The sequence below is a fragment of the Hibiscus syriacus genome, unplaced genomic scaffold (assembly GCF_006381635.1).
Source record: "Hibiscus syriacus cultivar Baekdansim isolate YM2019G1 unplaced genomic scaffold, ASM638163v2 tig00117000_pilon, whole genome shotgun sequence".
NCBI lineage: Eukaryota > Viridiplantae > Streptophyta > Magnoliopsida > Malvales > Malvaceae > Hibiscus > Hibiscus syriacus.
Window position 1 is genome coordinate 1,600,954 of NW_024063516.1, and position 26,119 is coordinate 1,627,072.

Here is a 26,119-nt window from a genome sequence, read left to right on the forward strand (position 1 = left end):
CAGAAAATAATATTAGTATTGCTGTTTCATGTATTCTGCGATACCTTATTATGATGTCTCAGTGGGAGTGACGGCATAAGTGGCGTACGTTGCCATATGAACAAAAGATATAAAGAAAAATAAAAAATTCCACGGTGGGCGTGGCCCTCTATAGTCAATGCTGCACACTTCATTATCGCCGTCCTGTTTTTCAGTGTTTGCAACATGAAAGCCTAAAATTCTCTAAATTATTAAAAAATGCAGTGCACCACTACAACGATTCTTTTGTTTTTTCTTTAAAAGGTCACTGTTTTTACTGCCTTGCATATCCAGGGTGATCTAAAAAGTAGATTTAACGTACAACAACCTAATAAGAAAAAAGAAATCAAACACAAAGCGGCTACCTGGCATCTTCCTTATATTTATGTGTCATGTTTTTAAGTTAATTAGACTATTTCCTTCAACCTTTTTACGAAAATCGCAATATCCCCTTCTCCTATTTTCTTCTTTCCGAGAACCACCCATACACTTGGACCTTGCTGTCTCTTAACACCCTGTGGTAGAAATCATCTTAAACTATCAAACCTCAAATATTATATGTTTAAGCTACTCAAAGTATATTGTATATCTATTATAATGTTTATTATTTATAAAAAAATATCTTTTATGCTATTTTATAATATTTTTATATCTGATTATACAACTACGTAGTAGAATAAATCAAATATATTCAACCAATACAATATAATAAGGCTGCTGGAAAGACCATTTATAAGTAACAAAGAAAGTGGGTGAGAAAGCGAACATTTCGTTATATAATATATATATATACTTACTAGAACAACAAATTTAATATTCTGTCTCTACCATTAAAGTTAAAAGCAGGAGGGGCATCTTTAGTCACATCCAATAAGTTGGGTACCCTAGCTCCAAGAATGGACGGAGTGGATAGGTGGAGCAGTCGTTCTCTTTAAATTTTAAAATTATTATATATTTTTTAAAAAAAATTATGTATTTTTTATTAAAAATTTATTTCGTTCGTTAAAATTTTAATTTATTCGCTTAAGATTTTAGTTTATCCTCTTAAATTTAAATTCACTCTCAACATAAAATCTTGATATGTCACTGCCTAACTCTAATTAATTTAATTAATCAATAGTAATTTGTGAAAGATGCATGCTTCCTTTTAATAACCCCAAAGGTCAAGAAGGTTTTAGTTGCCACAACAAAGGTAAGATTCGTGGAATTTCCAGGATAAAATGGTGCCACTTAATTATCATTTAACATTTATTAGTCAAAATGATTGCGACATTATATTTATATAAATCGTTCATCTTTGTTTTTTAATATTCTTTTAGATAATAATCTTAGATCTATTAAAAGTATTTTTTTTTAGAGTTTTTCATTTATTTTCCCTTTAGATAGGATTACAATTATATTTAAAATTTATAATTAAAATTTTAAACATATATTATCTTAAAATCTCTTTAAATTATTTAAAAATAATAATAAAATATCATGTTGATAATTCTTCATAATTTTCATTAATATATAGAATTGAAATAAAATATTACGAAGAGAATTGTCGACAAGTATATCAATTATTTTCACGTTAGAGTTTTTAAAATAATAACTAATAATATCATTTTAAAACTTTAACTTATATAATCATATAATTAGAATTGATATTATTAAAATTATGATATAATTGTTGTAATTTATTGTTTAAAAATATTTTTATATTTATATTGTTGTGTCACATAAAATATTTATATGGTGTTTTGAAAAAAAAATTAGGGTATTTAAACATAATTTTGTTGACAGAAAGCCACTAGTTTTATTAAATATTTAAAATATTTAAAAAAATAATGTAAAAGTAACAAAATTATAATTAGGAAATTTTTCTATAACTATTGACACAAAACTAGTCACCTATATCACACAATGACCAAATAAGGAAAATGTTAAAAAATCTAACCAAAAAGCTCGAACAAAATAAAAATACGAACAAATCTGATTGTATCGGCAAACGAACCATAAAATGGGATAAAGCTACTGAAGGCCACCGACAAATCGTAAATCAGAGTCAAGCGACGTGAAAAAACTATCATCGAATACAAAACGCATATTCAAATCAATCCGAAGGTCCAAAGCAGAAAATATCATCATAATAACAAATAAACACCATCTTGATAAGTCGTGGTGATGTCAAATCTAACCCTGAGAAAAAATATAAACAAAAAAACAAAAAAAAATAAGCTACCAAAAATCAGAGAAAAACGTGCTACAAATACAGAGATATACGTGTCATAAAGGCAAAGAAACATATTACAAAGACATAATTATTCTTATTAAAAAACTAAAAAAAACTAAAAAAACATAACAGCAGACGACAACCAATATCAAAATCGATATCGCCGCCAGTTAAATAAAATTAAAGAAGAAAAAAATTGTATTAATCAATAAAATTGATAAAAAGTTGTAAAGAAAAAAGAAGAAGAAAACAACTAGGGTTTTAATATAGTTTAATGGTAGTTTTTCGGAATGTATAAAAATTTATTAATATAGTTTAATGAGAAGAACTTTAAATGTTTAGATGTTGAGTTTTTATTATTAAATTGTTAAAAATAGTAAAAAAATATTCTTTGTAATCATTATAAATTAATAAAAATAATATTCGATGTTACTTTGAATATAATTTTGGAATACAAACAAAAATACAGGCACTACATATACGATGTAACACATAACTTTATGTAAAGAATTTCATAAAATGGACGACCAGCTAGCCACAACACATTTAAGTGTCCCTTGAAAGCAGCACCAGCCACCAGGTCCCCACGCACATCCAGCCTATAATGTGTTCGAATGGAGTAAACTAAATATAGGTTTCATTTCAACCAGAATTATATAAATTCTATACATGATCAATACACATTCAAGATGCATGATATATATTTGATTAGTCTTATGCATTCTTCAACAGATTTTGACGATGTTTCATTTTATTAATTAGGATAAGCACAAAATAATATATGTTTAAAAATAAATTTTAACCATTTAATACTAAATATTTACACTTTTGACATTTTCAATTAAAAATAAATTAATTTTGAAGTTGACATCGAAAAAGTTTATTCACGCTATATTCGTAACGACGACCACATATTTAGGTTCCATTTCGTGTGCTTCTTAATCTTTGAATGAAGATGGAGTAAAGGCTAAAGAAGCTTCAGGGGTGGGAGTTTTTTTATAAGTATTTTTGTTTTATTAGATTAAATATATAAATGATTATTAAATTATATTAAAATATTTTTTAATCTTTAAAGTTTTTATAATTATAAAATAACTATTAAACTTACGAATTGTTATCTAATAATCGTTACTTTTTTTATCAAATTAATATCAAGATTATTAAAATTTAACAAACTGATATAAAATATTTCTTAAATTTATTATTATTTTATTATATTTAATATTTATTTTATAATTATTAAAATTTTAATAATAATAAAATATCACTTTAATATTATTTAATGATAGTTTGATTCATTTTATTTATCTTACATGTATAATGTAAAACAGAGAAAACAAATGAAATAAGATATTTCCACACCATTTATTGAAAAAGGGGTAATATTTTAAAGGAAAATATTGGACCTTTGTTTATGGCGTGGACCACCCCGAGTGAACCGAATGATTCTTCCGAGCTGAGGTCACAATAAATTGCACACTCTAAACCACAACTTATTCTGTCTCTCTCAAATTTGAAAAATATATATTAGGATAACCAGAAAATTGAAAGAAAAAAAAGGATAAAATGGGAAGAATCTAAGAAGATAATAGGACCGTTTTCCCACCTCCAAATAGGGTGAACATTCTATCGATTCAAGTAAAAAATTATGTTATTCGAGTATGAGTTATTTTATTGAGTTATTTGAAATTTTTTCGATTCGAATTGAGTTTTCGAGTTTTTGTTTTTGTATTTGATGATTTTCCAGTTTTTTGACTTTATCCGACTATAATATATATATATATATATATTATTCTTTCATATTATAATGTTATTTAATATATCAAATATAATATAAAATTATGAAATATATTCATAATATTATATTTTAAAGAAAATATTTTGAGGGTAAAATATTGATGAGAGTATAAATGAGTAAAGGAATTGATAAGAAGAAAAATTTACAAACAATTGTAGTTTAAAGACCAAATTGAGTAAATGAAAAGTTTATGAACTAAATAAAAAGATAGTTATCTTTAGTTAAAAAATAACAATTAAGTTACATATGTATTTTATTGTAGTATATGATCATGTGATTCAAATTTGGTAAAATGACTTAAAATAATCACAAATTGAAGGCATAAGGAGATTATGAAAAATTGAAGACTAAATTGAAAAATAAAAAATTTGTTATCAAAAAGATTAATTGAAAGTACACATGTATTATATTGTGGTTTAGGAGCATGTGACTCAAATTTAGTAAAAAAAGAGACTTAAAATAAATGATGAATTGAAGAAATAAAGAGATTATGAAAAATTAAATGATTAAATTGAAAAAAAAATTGTTATCAAAAAAATGAATTGAAAGTACACATGTATTCTAGTATGATTTAGAAGCATGTGGTTCAAATTTAGTAAAAAAATGAGCTTAAAATGAAAGAGAATTTGAAGAAATAATGAAATTATATACTAAATCGTAAAACTGTCAAATTACTGGATCAATTTCTCAATTTTTTAAGTAATTAGAAAATTCAAAATTTCAACTCAACTTAAACTCAAAAAATCGTATTTATAATTTGATTTGAATTAAATTATTTGATTAGAATAATTCAAAAATAAAAAAAATGATTTTTCAAATGGAAAGGAGTGTTGCTCACCCAACCTCCAAATACAAACTTAGCCGTCTTCACATTGACCACGCACCCTTGTGCACGCCACGTGACGAAAGCCATGATCCAACTATATTAATATTCAACCAACAAAAATCAGCCACGTAAGCAATTTATTTTATCCGAGATTACGTCCACGTTCAATGAACCTGGTAACCCCGTCTTTAACCAGACTATTATTTAATCCTTTACCCCCTCGTTCCTTCCCTCACAAACGCTGAACACGGGAAAAGAATAACAGAATCTCAGGGAAAGCCAAAGTTTTTCTCTGTTTCCCGTAAACAAAGGAATAATTTTCGGAAATGGCGTTTACTGTTACTTATTCTTCTTCGGCTGCAATTTCCGGTTCCAGCTTTTCTCGTTCTACATCTTTCTCAGTCATCAAAGGTACTTTAAATTCATTTTAAGGAAAAAAAAAGGTGTTTGGGGTTGGGGGCTCAAATCTCAATTACTTTTATTGATGTTTTTTGTTTGGGGTTTCCAGTTGCGCAATTTAGTTCACTCCGGCTAGCGGATCGCCATGCAACGGTGAATCAATCTAAAAAATGTTGCGCTGTGAAGCCCGTGAATGCAGAGCCAAAAAGGAATTATTCCCTGCTTCCTCAGGCTGCAAGCATCTCTGCTTCTGGTAAAAAAAATTATTTTTTTAATTTTTTCCAAATTGTCAATTTAATGTTGAATAGAGAGATTTGATCGGGATTAACCATTTATGGATTTACAGAAGTTTCGGAAATAGTTGAGGTGGAGGATTTTGAGCAATTGGCCAAAGAACTTGACAATGCTTCTCCACTTGAAATCATGGATAAGGCTTTAGAGAAGTTTGGAAGCGACATCGCCATCGCTTTCAGGTATACCCTTACCTCTGAGACTGAATGTATTAGCTTCATTAACTTATATGGTCTAAGCAATTTCATCGAATATTTTTCACAGTAGTATCTAATCTGTAAATTAAAAACGGCTTTAATGTGTTGGTGCTGCTGTTACTTTTCAAATCACTAGATTCATTTTCTGTGATGGTAAATTTGAGTGTTAATCAGTAATTGATTAATTAATTAATTCTTCTTCTTCTTCTTCTTCTTCTTACTGCAGTGGGGCGGAGGATGTTGCTTTGATTGAGTATGCAAACTTGACAGGTAGACCATTCAGGGTTTTTAGCCTTGATACTGGCAGGCTGAACCCTGAAACCTACCGATTCTTTGATGAGGTTGAGAAGCATTATGGGATTCGTATCGAGTATATGTTTCCGGATGCTGTTGAAGTTCAGGCCTTGGTTAGGAGCAAAGGGTTGTTCTCATTTTACGAGGATGGGCACCAAGAATGCTGCCGTGTTAGGAAAGTGAGGCCCTTGAGGAGAGCTCTCAAGGGGTTGCGTGCCTGGATCACCGGTCAAAGGAAAGATCAGTCTCCGGGAACACGTTCGGAGGTTCCTGTTGTTCAGGTTGATCCTGTTTTTGAAGGTTTGGATGGTGGAGTGGGTAGCTTGGTGAAATGGAACCCTGTTGCCAATGTCGATGGTACAGACATTTGGAACTTCCTCCGGGTGATGAATGTGCCTGTCAATTCTTTGCATTCCCAAGGATTTGTGTCCATCGGATGCGAACCTTGCACTAGACCAGTATTACCAGGACAACATGAAAGGGAAGGAAGGTGGTGGTGGGAAGATGCCAAGGCCAAGGAGTGTGGTCTTCATAAAGGGAACTTGAAAGAAGACAGTTCTCCCCAACTTAATGGTAACGGAAATGGAAATGGCTCTGCTGCTCATGCTGACATTTTTGGTAGCCAGAGCTTGGTCACATTGAGTAGGGCGGGAATTGAGAATTTGGAGATTGGAGAACCGGAAAGAGCCATGGATTGTTGTAGTCTATGCCCCTTGGTGCCCTTACTGCCAGGTAATCCCCTGCTTCATACTAAGCAGAATTAGATTGAAAAATGTTGTTCTCTTTGGCTTTTAATCTTACGGATCAATTTACAAATTTCAAACAGGCAATGGAAGAATCGTATGTTGCATTGGCTGAGAAACTGGCAGGTTCTGGGGTGAAGGTTGCAAAATTCAGAGGCGATGGTGAATATAAGGAGTACGCGCAGAAAGAGTTGCAGTTGGGAAGCTTCCCCACCATACTCTTCTTCCCCAAACACTCGGCTAAACCAATCAAGTATGCCTCAGAGAAGAGGGATGTCGATTCATTGTTGGCCTTTGTTAATGCCCTTCGATGATGGGTTCAGAAATAATGTCGGATTGGCAATACTCAAATGTTGAGGTGGGGTGGTTCGTCCTGGTTTTCATTATCGGAAACCAACTCATGATCCCGGATTTTGTTCTAACACCCATAGCATCAAAATAAGCTTATCTGTTTTTGTATATTTAGGCACAGTATTCCTTGTTTGGGCCTACTTTGGACATCAGCATATGAAGTTGATGAGTCATTTACACAAGTCTTGTGTGTTATGATTTATCCCCTTCTCTTCGCTCCAAAACTTCAGTTAGCTGACCTGATTTGAAATCGTAATGTTTGTTAAGCGAAGCATTAATAATAAATCAGAGAAGTGTTTTCTAACGATGTCAGAAGTAAAAGGTCATTGTAAATTGATAACGTAATTTTCATTAAATAAATATACGACATTCTAGTACTAAAATGGGACATTCTAAATTCCAAATTAAAATTTAACATAAAGTTAATTAGTTTTAATTTAATCTTAATTAAAGAGACTGAATTCATAAACCAAAACCATTTGCTTGGTTCAGCGACTCTCTCATGTATTTCAATACTTGTGCGAGTAACAGTCCTGATCCATATCTATCTATAGAAGGTTCAAGGGGATAGCCGATAGGTAACATTTTAATTTATCAACTTATCCATCTTTATCAGATCGAATCTTTAAACAATTATTTTTAATATTAGTACTAGAATCCCATATTTTTTTAAACAACTAGAAAGTGTCGTAGATGGTCGTGTGGGCAAAACTCTCAGAACACGTTCGTAAAAAAGAAAACATTTTTTCACTTGTCGGCACAAAGGGGTATTGTGGTAATTATGTCGCTAGAAATTGAATTGCGGACTGTACCAGAAAGAAAAACCATCCTTGGGGAAGCAGAGAAAACCAGTTAAGCCCCCCAAAAGACTTTGAATTTGCTAATCTTTTGATAGATGTCAGTACTTTTTCTTCCTTCTTATTGTGGTGTCGACCTTCAAGTCAATCCCAAGCATAACCGATATAAATCCCAAAGGTTAACTAAATCCAGTCACTTCCATTAGAAAGAAGGGAGAGCTTGCGAAGATAATGCTAGAATTTCTAGCAAAGACTGAAGCGGAGGATGCGGAAATAAAGCTGAAGCTCCTCTTCAATGGCGAACTCTGAGTTTACCTCTTATTTTATCATCATCATTTTGTTCTGCTTTACAGTTCCTTCAACAGGTAATGTCTCAAAAACCCCAGTAGAAATTAGCTTACTAGAAATCACAAAACCAATAGAGGTTCAATTTTCATAATATACTTTTTTTTTAAATTACAAATTTTTGCAGCAAAGTCATCAGCTTTAGCCCCAGAAATCAAGCAGCAAACTCAAGAGCAAGATAAAGAACCGTTTGTGAGTGTTAACATAGGAAAGGGCTAAACTCACGATATAATGCACTCAAAATAAATAATTCACGAAATAACGTTCTCCCAATATTATTTGCTGAAATAGGACGAAATCAACAGTAGTCGTAGGTCGCCATGCACTCCCAACGACCTCCTAGGTCGCCATGCACGCCCGGCGACTAAGGAGGTCGCCATGCACTCACGGCGACATCCCTTGCTGCATGCTCGCCTGCTCGCGACCTTGCCGGAACTCCATGACGACCTACACATGCACGATCTCACCATTCTTCCCATGCATGAACCGATCCTTGGTCGCCCCGAGTGCCTCATGCATGAACCGATCCTTGGTCGCCCCGAGTGCCCCATGCATGAACCGATCCTTGGTCATCCTTGGTCGCCTCGAGTGCCCCATGCATGAACCGAGCCCCGAGTGCATGGCACGATCTCCCCATGCATGAATCCTTGGTCGCCTCAAGTGCATGGCGACCTCCTTGGTCGCCGGGCGTACATGGCGACCTAGGAGGTCGCTGGGAGTGCATGGCGACCTATGGTTGGGTTGTGCATGTCCCATGCACAGAAGCAAGCCACGTCGTAGGTCGCCCGGAAGGCATGGCGACCTACGGCCACACTGTTGATTTCGCCCTATTTCAACAAATAATCTTGGGAGAACGTTATTTCGTGAATTATTTATTTTGAGTGCATTATATCGAGAGTTTATCCCATAGGAAAGGATGTCTCTGATCTGCTTTCACTAACGGACTTGGTTTCATTCTTGCTAGTGCAGAAAATTTATCACATTCGACTGTATGATGCAAACCCCGATATACTCAAAGCATTGGCGAAGACAAAGAGCCGGGTCATTATCAGTCTACCGAATAACCAGCTTTTGGCCATTGGGTCATCCAACACCACGGCGGCTTCTTGGGTCGGTCGAAACGTCGTCGCTTACTACCCGGAAACGCTCATCACCGGTATTGCAGTTGGAGATGAGGTCTTGACGACCGTACCATCCTCGACTCCTTTGCTGCTTCCTGCAATTCAATCTCTTTACAGTGCTTTGGTGACTGCAAATTTGCATACTCTAATCAAGGTTTCAGCCCCACATGCAGCTTCCATTGTTCTTGATACCTTTCCTCCTTCTCATGCTTACTTTAACCAAAGCTTGACTGCTGTTATGGTTCCTTTGCTTCAGTTTTTGTCAAGAACTGGGTCTCCTTTAATGATGAATCTTTATCCTTATTGTGTTTATGGAGAATAAAGGTGTGGTTACCTTGGATATTCCTTATTTAAGCCATTGACACCGTCTAAAGAAATGGTTGATCCCAACACTTTGCTGCATTACACTAATGTGCTGGATGCCATGATTGATGCTGCTTATGTTTGTTTCTATGAAAAATTTAAACGTTACCGATGTTATGGCTTGTTACTGAGAGTGGGTGGCCTTCGAAGGGGGATTCGAAAGAGCCTTATGCTACTAAAGATAATGCAGATACCTATAATTCGAATCTTATTAAGCATGTCTTAGACTGTAGCGGAACCCCTTTGCATCCAGAACTCACTTCCAGTGTGTATATCTATGAGTTGTTCAACGAGGACTTGAGGTCACCCCCAATCTGAGGCAAATTGGGGATTGTTTTATTTGAATTCAACCCCAGTGTATTTGCTTCATGTAACAGGAAGTGGGACCTTTTTGGCAAATGATACAACTAACCAGACCTTTTGTGTTGCAATGGATGGAGTTGATTCGAAGACATTGCAGACGGCTTTGAACTGGGCTTGTGGTCCTGGGAGGGCAAATTGCAGTGAGATTCAACCAGGGGAGAGCTGCTACCAGCCGAATAATGTGAAGAACCGTTCTTCTTATGCATTGATAGCTACTATCAGAAGGAAGGGAGAGCTTCTGGGTCCTGTGACTTCAAGGGTGTGGCCACGATAACTACCACTGACCCAAGTAAGTATTACCACACCCATCCCTTAAACCAACATTTGTGTTTAGCTTGACATTGTCCCTCAATAGAGTTCAATTTGTTCTCGTAGCCATTGTAAGTGGTTAGTAATCCAAGTGCTCAGCTTATCTTCTGATCAAACTATTTTTGATGAAGAATTGGAAATGAGGATATTTAACATTCAGCATTAGTTTTGTTTGTGTTTTCCCATGATCTAGTTCCTTAGGTGCAAGGATCAGATACTTTAGTCCCCAGCTATTGTGCATTACCATAGTCCCAAGGCCTAATTTTTCAACTTAATCCTCCTTACTGCTAATCTGTTGCTTAAGCATTAAGTAGTTGGGTTTTAAAAAATAAAGCCCATTTATCAGAAAGTAAAGTTGTGGGAATACTGGACCTCCAAGTTACACGCCATGCATGTAGGATACTCAATGAATCAATTTGGGGGGGGGGGGGAGGTTACTTCTAAGAAAGAAGGGGTGTGCAGTTTCTACCTGGCAGAGTCACATGGCCATGGGTTCTTTTCGTGATTTGAAGGTTGGAATTGCTCAAGCTGGGAATTATTATTTCAGTTTGGACACTGGTTCGTAGTGTGCCCCAATGCACAACATTATGTTTAGATTACCTAAGAAAAATGAGACTTTTCTTTATTCTTTCAGTCATCTTCTACCATTGCCTTATTCCTCGATTCTCTTTTCTTTCCCCTTCCATTTATTTACCGATACTAGAAATCTGAGAAGTTTTCTCTTTCCTAAATTTGCGCGGTGTATTTGCAGGTCACGGGAGCTGTATATTTCCAGGAAGGTGAGACGTTTTGTTCTTAACAACCTTCCCTTTTAGTCTATTAATGTTGTTGAAGCATTATGTAGTTGCAACAAAATACATAAGCTTACCTATTTCCTAACGCAGAACTCTTAATTTCTATTTTCAGTAAGGTGGTAAGCAATAAGACGAGAACGGTTTCAAACTCGACCGAAGCAAGCGGTGCAGCTGAGAGGTTAAAGTTCAACCATTTCCACAGCTGCCAAATAAGTTCAACGACTCTAGCATTATGTATTTTGTTATTCATTCTTTTGTGAAGGTTCGGTGAGGAGGAAAATAAAAAACTATTCATGAGCTGATATTGTTTGTAGTAATCAGTGCAAGAAGTGTGATTAGTCTGCACCATGCAATCATCAAGTAGTTGAAATGGGATCAGTTTCAGGCAATTTTTATGGCCAAGATCAAGAGATGAATATTTATAACCCCATTTTGGGCAATGTTTTCGCGTTGTAGTGCTTTGTCGCTTGAAATCAAACCCCAATTACAGATGGTTCATATTCAATTTAAAGCAGTAGCCCATGAGACCAATATCTGATGGCTTGTACTTAACCCATTAATATTGTAATCAGCCCATGCCCCATGGTTTGTAATGAGTCCAATAAACCCATTACTATATTTAAGTGATACAGTAAACCATTCTATGTAAAAAGAAAAATAAAAATAAATAAATGATTAAGGGTGTATAATAGGTAATAATATAATGTGACAATTAATGTTGTATTATGTTGTTTGAAACTATTATTTAGATTAAAAAATTTGATTTATATGAACTTATAAAGTGACCTCATTGATGGAGAAGATTATTCTCCGTAGCGATGTTGTATTATGTTGTCTTATTTTTTATAACATTGCTTTCAGGTCAGTCGTAGTAGGTTTTTATGCTTGTCACTGTTGAAAAGTAATAGAAAGAGTAATGTTTAGCACCATGAAGCAGCGCCTCATCAGTTAGAATTGCCGGTCCTGGATGGTGCACTAAGCATGACAATCTCATTCTGCGCACATGTGGCTGCTGTCTGTGGGCCAGACGTACATTGTACCATACCAACGGCGGAAAAGTGAAAACTAACAATCTTAATATTCGAAATGGTGTTATTATTTTTCGTTAATCTCACTCCAGTCCATGGGGCCTGTTTTCAGGCATTGGTAGTAAGAGTAGACCCCAATGTGGTTAGGACTATAAATAAGACGTGAAAGATCGCGAGCTACTCGAGATCGACTCGGTCAAGGCTCAATAAATATTCGGATCGAATGGATTCGAGTTCGACTCGTTCTTAACGAGCCGAAACGAGCTACTTGATACTCGACTCGAAAAGCTCGTGAGCAGTTCGAAAATATAATATTAAGATTTTTTTTTTTAAATAATTATTAATAATTAACATTTATGTGTTAATTTTTTTAAAAATACAGTAAGGCTTTCATGTATTTAAGGTTCATATTTGAGTTTGATGCTTTAATCTAGTTAAGTTTAAGAATTTTTTTTTATTTCGAGCCTTTTCGAGCTGCTCACGAGGTTCAGTTTAGGATTTTAAGAAATTTTAAGCTCTCGAGTTTTTGAGCCGATTCGAGTTCCATTTCATAATTTTCGAGTCGAGTAAAGCTCAGCAATACTTGGTTCGTTTACCCCCTAAATGTGGTAAATGAAGATTCTGTAGAATCGGGTAGCTTTCCAAGCATTAAGACGTCCAATGATACTGTGTATGCGGAAAGTTATTTTTGAGTCTAATTAGTAAGAATGATTAGGATTTGTTTTGGCCGTAGTCTGTGGAAAATGGGAGATGGGTGAGAAATCATTGCTGGGAAATTCGGACAGGTGTCACATGAAAGTTTTAGGTTGACACGTGTCATGTGGCTTGACAGGCTTTACTTACAATATTTGCATATGATTATTTCCTCCAGGTTTGCATATCATCAGTTCTCAATACTAAAATCAAGCCTACGACCGGTCGCAGCACTTCAACTTGGACCGACGTGAAGATTAAAGTCTGATTGAACTGGGGACCACGCGTTTCGACCGTATTTCGTTGGTACCCAATGACAGCTAATGCCTAATATGTAAATGCAATGTAATCTTCTAAAATCTATTCATCCTTCCCTTTGCATATGTAAATGCAATGTAATCTCTCCCCCCTCCATACTAGAAGTAAAAAGAGAGGGGAAAAACAGATTTAGAGAAAGGTAAAACGGTGCCTTAAAGACCGACTTTTTCCAGATCTTTGTTTGTTATACAACATTTCTCAAAACAATTCCTGCTCCCTGTTTGTGTATTCTCAAGTAGAAAAGGAAAAGGAAGACACCAAACTTCTTGTTTGCTGTTTCATTGCTTGCATTTTGTTTCTTGGCGTCATGGAGAAAACCCTTACCGGTTTTTCACCTGGAAAGCCACGTACGGCGATGTTTACCCCCTTGGTGTTAAGCAACTGGTACCCTTTTTCCCCTCGTTCTGGTTTTTGTTCTAAGCAGTATACTTTTTTTTTTTTTTTTACTTTCTTTGATTTAGCATTTGTGAAATGCTTGATTTTTGTCAAATGTGATGCAGGGGATCTTAATAAATGGGCAGTTTCCAGGGCCTCACATCGATGCAGTTACTAATGATAACCTCATTATCAATGTTTATAACTACTTAAATGAACCATTCCTCATTTCTTGGTAAATTTGCTTCCTTTCTTCTCTTTATTTTACTTCAGCGTTTACAAGGAACGAATTAAGTGTGAAACATTGGAAACTTGACGTTTGCTCGATATGATGCTTACTGTTCCAAGTAAATGCCTTTTTTTCCATTGGTTGAAAAAACGTGTACTAAACCTTTATCTTCAGGAAGATAAACCCAGTTCTTTCATGAAAATGAGATATTGGGCTATTTTTTTTTATATTATCGTGCATCGTATTTGAATCTATGTTTGTAATTTTTTTCCTTGAAAATACAACTCGACTTACCAATGCATCAGATCAGATGTTTCTTCATAACATTGGGCTACGTGTGTAATTTAGGATGTGAACGGCTGAGCGTATCCGTATTCCTTATCCATAATCCTTTTGTTTGGAAGTCCATAGAGTGGGGTCGAAGAAGCGTTGTTACTTTTCACATTTTGGCTTACATGTCTCTTAAAATAACTCCAACAATGTGGCCCGAGCATGGTTAAATAATTAAAAATCTCACCTTTTCTGACTAACAGCTCTTTAAGGATTTAAAGGAAATATGAAATCAACACAATTTATATTGCAAGCTAGTTGAGTGTGCTAACTATGTTGTTTCGGATTTTCATTTTTTAATATTCGTGTGTGATTACTATTTTCTATATTTAGATCTCACCAAGAATGCCAAAGATAACTTTAACCACTACCTATTTCATCTTTGGATGTTCATACCTAAAATATTAAATATGTCTGCGTGGTTACAATTAAGTATTTAAAAGCATGTGCTTGGCCACCATTAGAAAGAGAGAGAAAAAGTGGCCTGCTGCCTCTTGAGCATATATAGGCAGGCCAGCATTAAACTACGGGCTTTCGACCTAGTTCTCAGAATGGGTTAATATTTTTGGACTCCAACCTACTTTAGTACGTATATGTTTTGTGTCAATGGCATAAACAGGAAGAGCTTCTAGATGCTGCAATTGATTTGAAATTTGCTGTCGTCTCCTGTTTTTGTTTCTTGAGGAATGGAGTGTGGCAGTGGAGGAACTCATGGCAGGATGGAGCGTTAGGCACGAATTGTCCAATTCGTCCGGGAAAAAAACTTCACTTATATTCTCAAAGTGAGAGATCAGATTGGTAGCTTTTTCTACTTCCCATCACTTTTACTCCATAAGGCTGCTGGAGGATATGGACATATGGTAGCATCAGAATCTGGAGCCGCCCTAAGATCCCGGTACCTTATCCAGACCCTGCTGTGATTTCATGGTACTGGCTGGGGACTGGTATAACAAAATCACTATGTAGAAATCTGTATCCGAACGGAGTTATTGAACCTTAATCTTGACTTCGAATACTGTGTAATTGATCTTTTATCTCTTCAGGTATTGAGACGTTTCTTGGACAGTGGACATAACCTTCCCTTCCCTGACGGGCTTATTATTAATAGTGAGGGTGGAATGGGTTTATCCTGACAGGCAGGTTGGTCTAATGAATTTTAATGCTTGAGTGATAATAATTTTATGTCCCTATATTTATACCGTATTTCTTGTTTTTGTTTTTTTTTTTCTATTTTAGACATCCGATTGTTGTTTTGAGGTAATATTTAAAGTAATCAATAAACAAATAGTAGCAAGTAAATAAAAAACAGATATATTAGCAAGAAAGATACAACCTGACTGTGACCGAAGTTTATGTTGTTGACTTGTTCTTATCACAATCAACTGATCTGGAAAATTAATGATGAATCAAAATAATCATAAGAAATCACTCTAAAAATGTATTGAACAAAATATTTAGCCACTGTTTTTTTTTCCATCAAACTAAGTTTGCCACTACAATCAAAATTCAAACAAACAAAGCACTAGATTTGTTAAACAAAGTGAACCAATCTCATAAAGCTTTGATTCGAGATGAATGAGAACTTAATACATTTTATGCCTAAGTTTTACGTTTTTAAACAACTAAAACTACATTGCAGAAATCCATTTCTATTTTACCTTAATTTCCCTGAATAAGAATGCAAATATCAAAAGCCATTGAATAATAAAGAAACAAAAGAGGCATGCTTCGAATATTCAAAAGAAAAACCCATCACCCAAATAACCCAGATTGATGTAATCTCAATACTTTTCACCCAAAGAAAAAGAATACAACTTTTTTTCAGGCTAGTAACATCATACAAAGAATACTTTTAACTCATTTTGTCCAAAAACTCCAACGAAAATCCAATGATTATTTTTTTTAATAAAAATTAAAACTAAAAAGAGAAAAACCTGGACTGCAAGACCAGGCTTCTTTGTGGAGCCAAAGAATATAGTCAAATATATGTGCAAATTGATGCCTCAAAATTGTTGCCTGGGCTAAGCCCATGGCACAGTATGGGGCCCGCCTGTTGGTAGGATACAGATTTAGGTATCGAATGTTGGGATCGCAACTTCATTTAACTTCAGGATCCAGGGCACAAGAAGCTCATAGAAGTAGAAGTAGGGCGGACTCGGGGGGTTGCCAGGGGTAGCCCGGGCAACCCCTCAAATTGGAGGAACATTGATCAAATGATATTATTTTAGTATTTTTTATATATATTTTGTGATTTTAGTAGAATCCCTATATTTCAGATAAATTCTTAGAAAAAATAATTTATTACAACAAAATTGTCTACTTAGTAGTGTTAATTTTTTCTAATTTTTAATTATACAAGTGTCACCTTTAATATTGTGCAACCCTTAAAAAATTTATAAGAATTTTTTTGTGCAATCCCTGAATTTTTGTCCTGGGTCCGCCCTGAGTAGAAGGATCTCATACAATTCAGAACATCCACAGTTCTTTCGATATCCATCTTGGACAGTCGTGTTCTTTCTTGGTCAGCCGATCAAGCACACACAGGATTACTATGTTGTGGTCTCTTCCCGCTTCACTCGTCGCGTGGTCACAACAATAGCCATTCTTCACTACAGCAATTCTAAAAGGGAGTTTTCTGGTTCAGTTCCTGGGGCTCCCACGATCAAATTGCTCCATCGGTCATGCAGGCTAGATCCAATACGGTACTTTATTAATTATCCTTTCTTGAAGCTGTAATATAATCTATAAACATTTAGCTGATAATTTTTTTTTCCTTCTCAGCAATTCTAAAAAGGGAGTTTCTGGTTCAGTTCCTGGGGCTCCCACGATTCAAATTGCTCCATCGGTCATGCAGGCTAGATCCAATACGGTACTTTATTAATTATGTCCTTTCTTGAAGCTGTAATATAATCTATAAACATTTAGCTGATAATTTTTTTTCCTTCTACCAGACGGAACCTAACAGCGAGTGGACCTAGACCTAATCCCCAAGGCTCCTACAACTACGGAATGATCACCCCAAGCCGCACCATCATGCTCGCAAACTCTGCTCCTTATATTAATGGAAAGCAGAGGTATGCTGTCAATGGCGTCTCGCATGTTCCAGCAGATACTCCATTAAAACTAGCAGATTACTTCAATATTCCAGGAGTCTTCAACCTTGGAAGCATTCCTACCTGGCCTAATTCAGGAAATAATGCCTACTTGCAGACTTCTGACATGACAGCCAACTCCCAGAATATGTTGAAATTTTGTTTCAAAACTGGGAGGACACCGTGCAGTCATGGCATATCGATGGTTATTCCTTCTTTGTTGTAGGGTAAAGTTCATTTTATTACTTGTTCTCTAGGTTCATGTTTCTATGTATGATCAAATTTGTTAAAAAAAATGTTGGATGAAACAGGATGGAAGGAGGCCAATGGACACCTGACAGTAGAAAAAGCTACAATTTGAGAGACACGGTATCCCGCTGCACTACTCAGGTATGCAAATGCGATATACAGATTGTTGTGTTTCCATCGATGTGCTTGAAACACGATGAATGCATTTGCAGGTGTATCCGAGGTCGTGGACCGCCATCTACGTTGCTCTGGACAAAGTGGGGATGTGGAATATAAGACCTGAGAACTGGGGCAGATAATATCTAGGGCAGCAGTTTTATCTCAGGGTTTACTCACCTTCAAATTCATGGAGAGACGAATTGCTCATCCCACGAAACGCTCTCCTCTGTGGCCGGGCCAGAGGGCGCCATACCAGCCTTTTTAATTTATGTAAACATGGTAACATGGTACATGATGAACAAAATTGAAGTTATTATCTGCGGGAGCTCAACTTGAGCTTTTGAGCCAATTCTTTGTTTGCTTTCAACATTTTCATATTTCTACGAGGTCATTAACCACGTGTAAACCTCATCCTTTTTTTAATTTCGACTTTCAAGTTTCAGATTCCCCCGTGCATTGTTTTCCCGGAAAGCATAAGAATCCCTGAATGTTCTTCAATGTTCTTCTTTTCCTTTTTGATTATATGAATATTCTTCCAATTATAGGTTCTCCATTCTTGTTTTGCCACTAAAATTTGTTCCAATCGTATGGTTAGTGGTGTTTTTTTAACAATGGTAATTGGATTTCATTAATAAAAATAATAGAAGGAATTAAGCTTACAACTCACTCAAAAGAAAATTAGAGACAATTGTCAAAAAATGCATACATAAACAAAATATTAAACCCAAAGATACACAGAAAAATGAAACATTCCATTGAGAATAACGTCTAACCTCAAAAGAACTCAGTAACCTTTGCTACACATTCTAATTATACGACAAGCTATCTTTGTCAAAGAGGGGATCTAACAATACGTGACCATTGACAAACTATCAGAAAATAAATATCGTGAGGGTCTTTGTAACACCCCAAAATACGGGTTAGTGACTAAATTGTAAAACTTCAGAATTTGATTAAAGTAGAGTAATTGGATAATTCAATGATTTATCTGGAAGGATTATTAGTAATTATTAAAGGAATTAAAGGGCAAAATGGTCATTAGCATGAAAGATATTTTTCCCCAATATATGAATGAATCACGTGGGGGTGGGGGAAAGAGTTTCTGAAAACTTTTCTTCTTCCTTCCTTCTTCTCCCAACCGTGGAAGCTAGGCAAAGGTAAGGTTTTTCTGATTTGTTGGTTATTTGTTAAATTAAAGGTTAGGTTTTGATCATTAGATATACTAAGCTTAAGGAAAGCTTAAGTTGTCTTATATCAAAAGATGAAGAAGTTATAGAGATTTAAGAAAACGAGTTTTTATATTAAATCATGGAAAAGAGTTGATAAGTTGAATTTGAAATTAAATTTGACTTGTCATCATGCTAATTAAGGAATATGAAGTGTTAGAATTGTATTTAGAACATATTGAAATTTGAGTATGATTCTTGAATTACATATGAAGGATAGGATTTTGAAGTTATAGATGATTTTCATGGATATAAGTTGGTTTAAGTAATGGTAGTTGAGTTTAATGACATGATAGGGGTTTAAAATAGAAGAATTAAGTGAAGAATTGATGATTTTCGGGGTTAAAATACAATTTCCGGGTAAAGGGAACCGATACCCTATGAATGGGAATCGATTCCCCCTCTTGGAACGAAAATTCCAGTATGTGCAGGGAACAGATTCCCCCTAAATGAAAAATAGAATTTGATTCATTAAACCGATTTAAGTTATTAACATCAAGTTTAAAGTCTAGGCTTCTGATAGTTGTTTTGAAATGATATTTATGTAGATATTGAGCCTAAACAAGTTCCGGAATAATCAAAGGATTATAATCGAATCAAAGCAAGGCTAAGGTGAGTGCAATTTAATTGTACTTATATTATTGAACGAACATTGGCTTGCGATGAGCCAAGATGGAGTTACTATGGTAAGAAGTGACTCCTAAAATGTTATTTGATATGTGATTCTTATATGTACATGAATACATGATATGCATAAACATAAGAGCATGAAACATAAGATATATGACATGATATGCATGATTATATGCATATGTGATATGCTATGAGATATGACCAATGTGAAATGAAATAAGCTATGTGAATATATGAAATGACATATGAATGCAATATGTGATATGATATGAAATATATGGTTACACATACATGTGGTATGTGACAAAAGAGAAAGAACAAGTGATGAGAAATAATTCATAATAATGCCCATAGTATGATACGAGAGCTATAGGTATAGTTGGCATGCCAAAGTTGAGGGTATGTAGTCCTTCGGGATGTAGTCATTCGGAACGAATACCGAACAAATGTTCGGTGCCCCATGAGGGAATTTATACGAGCTGTGGTGACAGCATTAGTGTACAACCTCAATGTACTCACATACCTCTATTCTCAATAATATACATGGGCAACAACAACAGCAATTGAAGTATAAATTAAAGTGAAAGTGATGCAAAAAGGTAAGTTTCATATGTGCATGACTTGATTATATATGTCATAGGAAATATATCCATGCATATTGAAATATCATGATCAAATGATAAGAATGAATTTTCATGAATCTACTGTTACATGTTTATTTATTGCCTCACTAAGTCTATGACATAGCGTGTAAGTGATTTACATGTAGGTACCAAGAAATACGAAGAGCAAGAATAGAAGTGGCAAGAACAGTATTATTACTAGAAGATCAGATCAGAAGTAATTGACAAAGTATGTATTTTGTTGTGTATAGAGTGTTGGCATGTAATAAGTCGTTAATTATGAGCACTCTGATCGAGTTTGTATTTGTGACTCTTTTATGTAAATTAAAGTATTTTGTTTTAAACCAATTTTTTAAATTCCCCGGGGTTTTTCTTTAAGTGTCAAGGTTTGAAAAGTCAATGTGACACCTCAGACTCGTATTCGGATTGGGTACGGGTTGGGGTGTTATAGTTAATGACATCAGAGCTAAGGTTTAGTCGATTCTCGGCATAAACCGGAGTCTTGAGTGTTTTATAAGGTATACATGCCAACAAAATAGTGAAAACTTCTGATGTGATGGAATAGTAAGTATACTGTTGTGCTAATAGAACTATATGATTGTATTTTTATAGATGTCTGGACAAGGTAGTTCAAAAAATGAAGTGGGAGATGATATACCCGCTGAAGCAGTAATCACCTGCCCTGGCCAGCAGAGTGAAGAAGATACCCCTCTGGAGTGCATGTGATCAAGATGTATTCTTTAGAACTTTAGATGCGGTATTGACGTATTTCAACCTCCTGTTACTTCCACTCCAAAATGAATGTTGCGAAAGATTTGAAGCGATTAGGAGCTCCAGAGTTTAGAGGGAAGCCGATGAAGGTCCTGTTACTGCGGACCTTTGGCTTAATGATGTGAAGGTCATGCTTACAGGACTTTATTGTTCCGATGCTGAGAAGCTAGATGGAGTAATTTCCTTGTTGAAAGGACAAGCAAGGATCTGGTGGACCAATATTACATTGAGGATGACTAACGCCCAAGTAACTTGGTCATTGTTTTTAGAAGAATTCAAACATAAGTACATCAAAGATCAATTTGTTCGTCAAATGAAGCAAGAGTTCATGAATCTGAAGCAATGGAATCACACTGTATATGAGTACGAGTGTGAATTCAATAAGTTGAGTCGCTTTGCTGCCGAGCTTGTTCCTACTGAGAAGGATTCTCGTAAGTGGTTCGTAGAGGGCTTACGTCCTCGGTTGAAGGAGATGTTGATTGTATTGAATCTATCCTCGTTTCAAGAGGTAGTCAATCATGCCAAATCTTTAGAAAGAGCTCAAAATGAGAGATTTGAAAATTCAAGGACTCAAACAGTCAAGATAATAGGTCTTCTTTGAGTTTCGCACTGTCAAAAAGAGGTAGAGATGCTGGTTATCGACCTCAAGCTAGATCGGAGTCAGTGGTATCCTCAGCTAGAGGATCAAATCCGATGAGAGGCAGACAAACTCAATCAGCAGGATCTAGAGCTAGGAGATTTAACCAGAGTCAAGACAGACAATGCCAACATTGTGGAAAGAATCATTCTGGGATATGTATAAGGATTTCTGGAGCTTGCTTTAGATGTGGGGAGACCGGACATTTTGTTCGGGATTGTCTTAGAGTAGTTGATGAATCTGAACAGCCAGAGAGGTCTATTTCTACAGGCCAAAGGGGAAGAGGTAGAGGCAGAGGAAGAAATCAGTCAGAATCCTCTGCTCAACAAGAGATACGTTCCACTGCTCGAGTGTATAATCTCAGGACCAATGAGGATCGGGATGACCCAGAGATTATAACAGGTACCTTTCTGTTGTTTGATAAACAGGTTATGATATTGATTGATACGGGTTCTACATATTCATACATTACTAGTAAGTTAGTGAGAGAATTGAACATTCAATTAGAAGCTACTAACAATGAGGTGATTGTGACAAATCCGTTAGGACACAGTGCTCGGGTAAATATGGTGAGTCGAGGGTGTCCCATACGAATTCAAGGAATTGAATTCCCTGCTAATTTGATGGAATTACCTTTTGAAGAATTTGAAGTGATATTGGGAATGGATTGGTTATATCGTTATTATGCTAATGTCGACTGTAGACTGAAAAGAGTAACGTTGAGAAGTCCAGAAGAGATAGAAATCGTGGTGTTTAGTGAAAGGTGGAATCCATTGGCAAATGTGATCTCAGTGATGACAGCAAAGAAGTTACTGTTACAAGGATGTCAAGGGTTCATTGCTAGTGTGTTGGATGGAAGAGCCAAAGACAAAGAGATTGAAGAAATTCCTATCGTTTGAGAGTTCTCTGATGTATTTCCTGCAGAATTGCCAGGTTTACCTCCGGACAGAGAGGTAGAATTTCAGATTGAGATAATATCGGGAACAGCGCCCATTGCAATGGCACCATACAGGATGGCTCCAAAAAAGAATTGTTGGACAAAGGTTTTATTAGACCAAGTGTATCACCTTGGGGAGCTCCAGTTTTATTTGTTAAGAAGAATGACGGTTCAATGCGTCTCTGCATTGACTACAGATAACTAAATAAAGTGACCATCAAGAACAAGTATCTACTTCCCTGAATTGACGATTTATTTGATCAATTAAAGGGAGCTTCAGTGTTCTCAAAAATCGATCTACGTTTGGGTTATCATCAATTAAAGATTCAAGAGAAAGATGTTCCAAAGACGGCGTTTAGAACAAGATATGGTCACTATGAGTTTATTGTAATGTCGTTTGGAGTTACGAATACACCAGCTGCTTTCATAGATTTAATGAACATAATTTTTTAACCCTATTTGGATCAGTTCGTGGTGGTTTTCATTGATGATATTTTAATATATTTAAAGTCAGAGGAAGAGCATAGTTCTCATTTGAGGATTGTCTTATAGAATTTACGAGACAATAAGCTTTATGCTAAATTCTCTAAATGTGAATTCTGGTTGAATGAAGTGACATTTCTTGGACATGTAATTTTTACAGAAGGAGTTCGAGTGGATCCTCAAAAGATTAAAGCTATTCTGGAGTGGGAAGTTCCAAAGAATGTGACAGAAGTTTGAAGTTTTCTGGGGTTAGCTGGTTATTATCGAAGGTTCGTTAAAAACTTTTCGATCATAGCATTACCCCTAACTAAACTGTTGAAAAAGGAAGTAAAATTTGTTTGGACTCAAGAATGTCAAGAGAGTTTTGAAAAATTAAAGAAGATTTTGACAGAAGCACTAGTGTTAGTCCAACCTGAGTCTGGCAAGGACTTTGTAGTGTATAGTGATGCGTCTCATAATGGCTTGGGATGTGTATTAATGCAAGAAATCAAGGTGGTGGCCTATGCTTCGAGACAATTAAAATCGTATGAGAAGAATTATCCGACACACGATCTGGAGATGGTTGCAGTAGTGTTTGCTCTTAAGATCTGGCGTCACTACTTGTATGGTGAAAAATACTACTTGTATACGGATCACAAAAGTTTAAAGTACTTGATAACTCAAAAAGAGTTAAATTTAAGATAGAGAGAAGATGGGTGGAATTTCTCAAGGATTATGATGTTGTGATTGATTTCCATCCCGAAAAGGCAAATGTGGTAGCGGATGCCTTAAGCTGAAAGACGTTTGTAGCCTTACGAGCTATGGATGCTAAACTATCATTAGGTGGAGATGGTGCAATTTGTGTGAAATTAACTATCAAACCATCATGGTTAGATCGAATTAAAGAATTACAAGCTAAAGATGAAAAGTGTTCAAAGAAGTTGCAGCAAATAAAGAATGGAGAATGTACAGATTATGAGATGAAAACTAATGGGAACTTATATTATCAAGGGAGGCTAGTAATTCCAGATGTTAATGAATTAAAGAATGATTTATTAATGGAAGCTCACTGTAGTCCATTGACGATACATCCAGGAGGAAACAAAATGTATATGGACTTCAAGAGTCGATATTGGTGGCTGGGAATGAAGAAAGACATTACGGAATTTGTATCAAAATGTTTGATTTGTCAGCAAGTTAAGGCTGAGCATCAGGTTTCGTCGGGACTGTTACAATTAATTTCAATTCCTCAATGGAAATGGGAGAATGTAACAATGGATTTTGTGACAGGGTTGCCTTTAACTCCGAACAAAAGAGATTCAATATGGGTGATTGTAGACAGGTTGACTAAGTCAGCTCATTTTATTCCGGTACGAATTGATTTCTCTATGGATAAAATATGATGAGTTGTATATCAGAGAGATTATACGGTTACATGGTGTACCTGTTTCCATAGTTTCTGATCGGGATCCTAGATTCATGTCACAATTTTGGAAGTCTTTACATGGATAATTGGGCACAAGACTAAATTTTAGCACAGCGTTTCATCCTCAGACAGATGGTCAATCTGAGCGAACTAACCAAATTCTGGAGGATATGTTAAGAGCTTGTGTTATTGAATTTAAAGGATCGTGGGAAAAATATTTGCCACTTGCTGAATTTGCATACAACAATAGTTATCAGTCAAGCATCAAAATGGCTCCCTATGAAGCTTTATATGGGAGAAGATGTCGTACACCCTTGAATTGGTATGAACTTAAAGATCGAGAATTTATTGGTGATGAGATGATTCAGGAAATGGAAGAGAAAGTCCAAGGCATTCAGAATAATCTGAAAGCTACAGCTGATAGACATAAATCATATGCTGATTTAAAAAGGAAAGAAATTGAGTTTCAAATCGGAGATAAAGTGTTCTTGAAAGTGTCTCAGTGGAAGAAAGTATTGAGATTTGGACGTAAAGCAAAATTGAGTCCTTGGTTTATTGGACCATATGAAATCGTTAAGAGAGTAGGACCAGTGGCATATCAATTGGCTCTGCCACCTAAAATGGAGAAATCCACAACGTCTTTCATGTCTCCATGCTTAGGAAATATCGATCCGATCCATCTTATATTGTGACTACCGAAGATATCGAAGTTCAATCAGATTTGACTTATGAGAAAGAACATGTTCAAGTGTTGGCTCACGAATCAAGCAATTAATGAACAAGACTATTCCATTAGTCAAAGTGTTGTGGAGAAATCACAAGGTGGAAGAAGCGACGTGGGAACGTGAAGAGGACATGAAGATTCAATATCCCCATCTCTTTGTACAATGAAAATTCGAGGACGAATTTTCTTAAGATGAGAGATTTGTAACACCCCAAAATACATGTTAGTGACTAAATTGTAAAACTTCAGAATTTGGTGATTAAAGTAGAATAATTGGATAATTCAATGATTTATCTGGAAGGATTATTAATAATTATTAAAGGAATTAAAGGGCAAAATAGTCATTTAGCATGAAGGATATTTTTTCCCAATATTATGAATGAATCACGTGGGAGTGGGGGAAAGAGTTATCTGAAAACTCTTTCTTCTTCCTTCCTTCTTCTTCCAACCGTGGAAGCTAGGCAAAAGTAAGGGTTTTCTGATTTGTTGGTTATTTGTTAAATTAAAGGTTAAGTTTTGATCATTAGATGATAACTAAGCTTAAGGAAAGCTTAAGTTGTCTTATAATCAAATGAAGAAGTTATAAGAGATTTAAGAAACGAGTTTTATATGAAATCATGGAAAAGAGTTGATAAGTTGAATTTGAAGTTAAATTTGACTTGTCATCATGCTAATTAAGGAATATGAAGTGTTAGAATTGTATTTAGAACATATTGAAATTTGAGTATGATTCTTGAATTACATATGAAGGATAGGATTTTGAAGTTATAGATGATTTTCATGGATATAAGCTGGTTTAAGTAATGGTAGTTGAGTTTAATGACATGATAGGGGTTTAAAATAGAAGAATTAAGTGAAGAATTGATGATTTTCGGGGTTAAAATATAATTTCTGGGTAGAGGGAACCAATACCCTATGAATGAGAATCGATTCCCCCTCTTGGACGAAAATTCCAGTATTTGCAGGGGAACAGATTCCCCCCT

The 26,119-nt window shown here is 35.4% G+C and overlaps 3 pseudogenes; all 3 read left to right on the forward strand.

The window, feature by feature from the left end:
- The first annotated feature begins 5,080 nt into the window (after positions 1–5,080).
- Positions 5,081–7,344, forward strand: LOC120194592 (annotated as a pseudogene).
- A 639-nt stretch (positions 7,345–7,983) lies between these two features.
- LOC120194749 lies at positions 7,984–11,484 on the forward strand (annotated as a pseudogene).
- A 721-nt stretch (positions 11,485–12,205) lies between these two features.
- Positions 12,206–25,187, forward strand: LOC120194752 (annotated as a pseudogene).
- Positions 25,188–26,119: the final 932 nt, after the last annotated feature.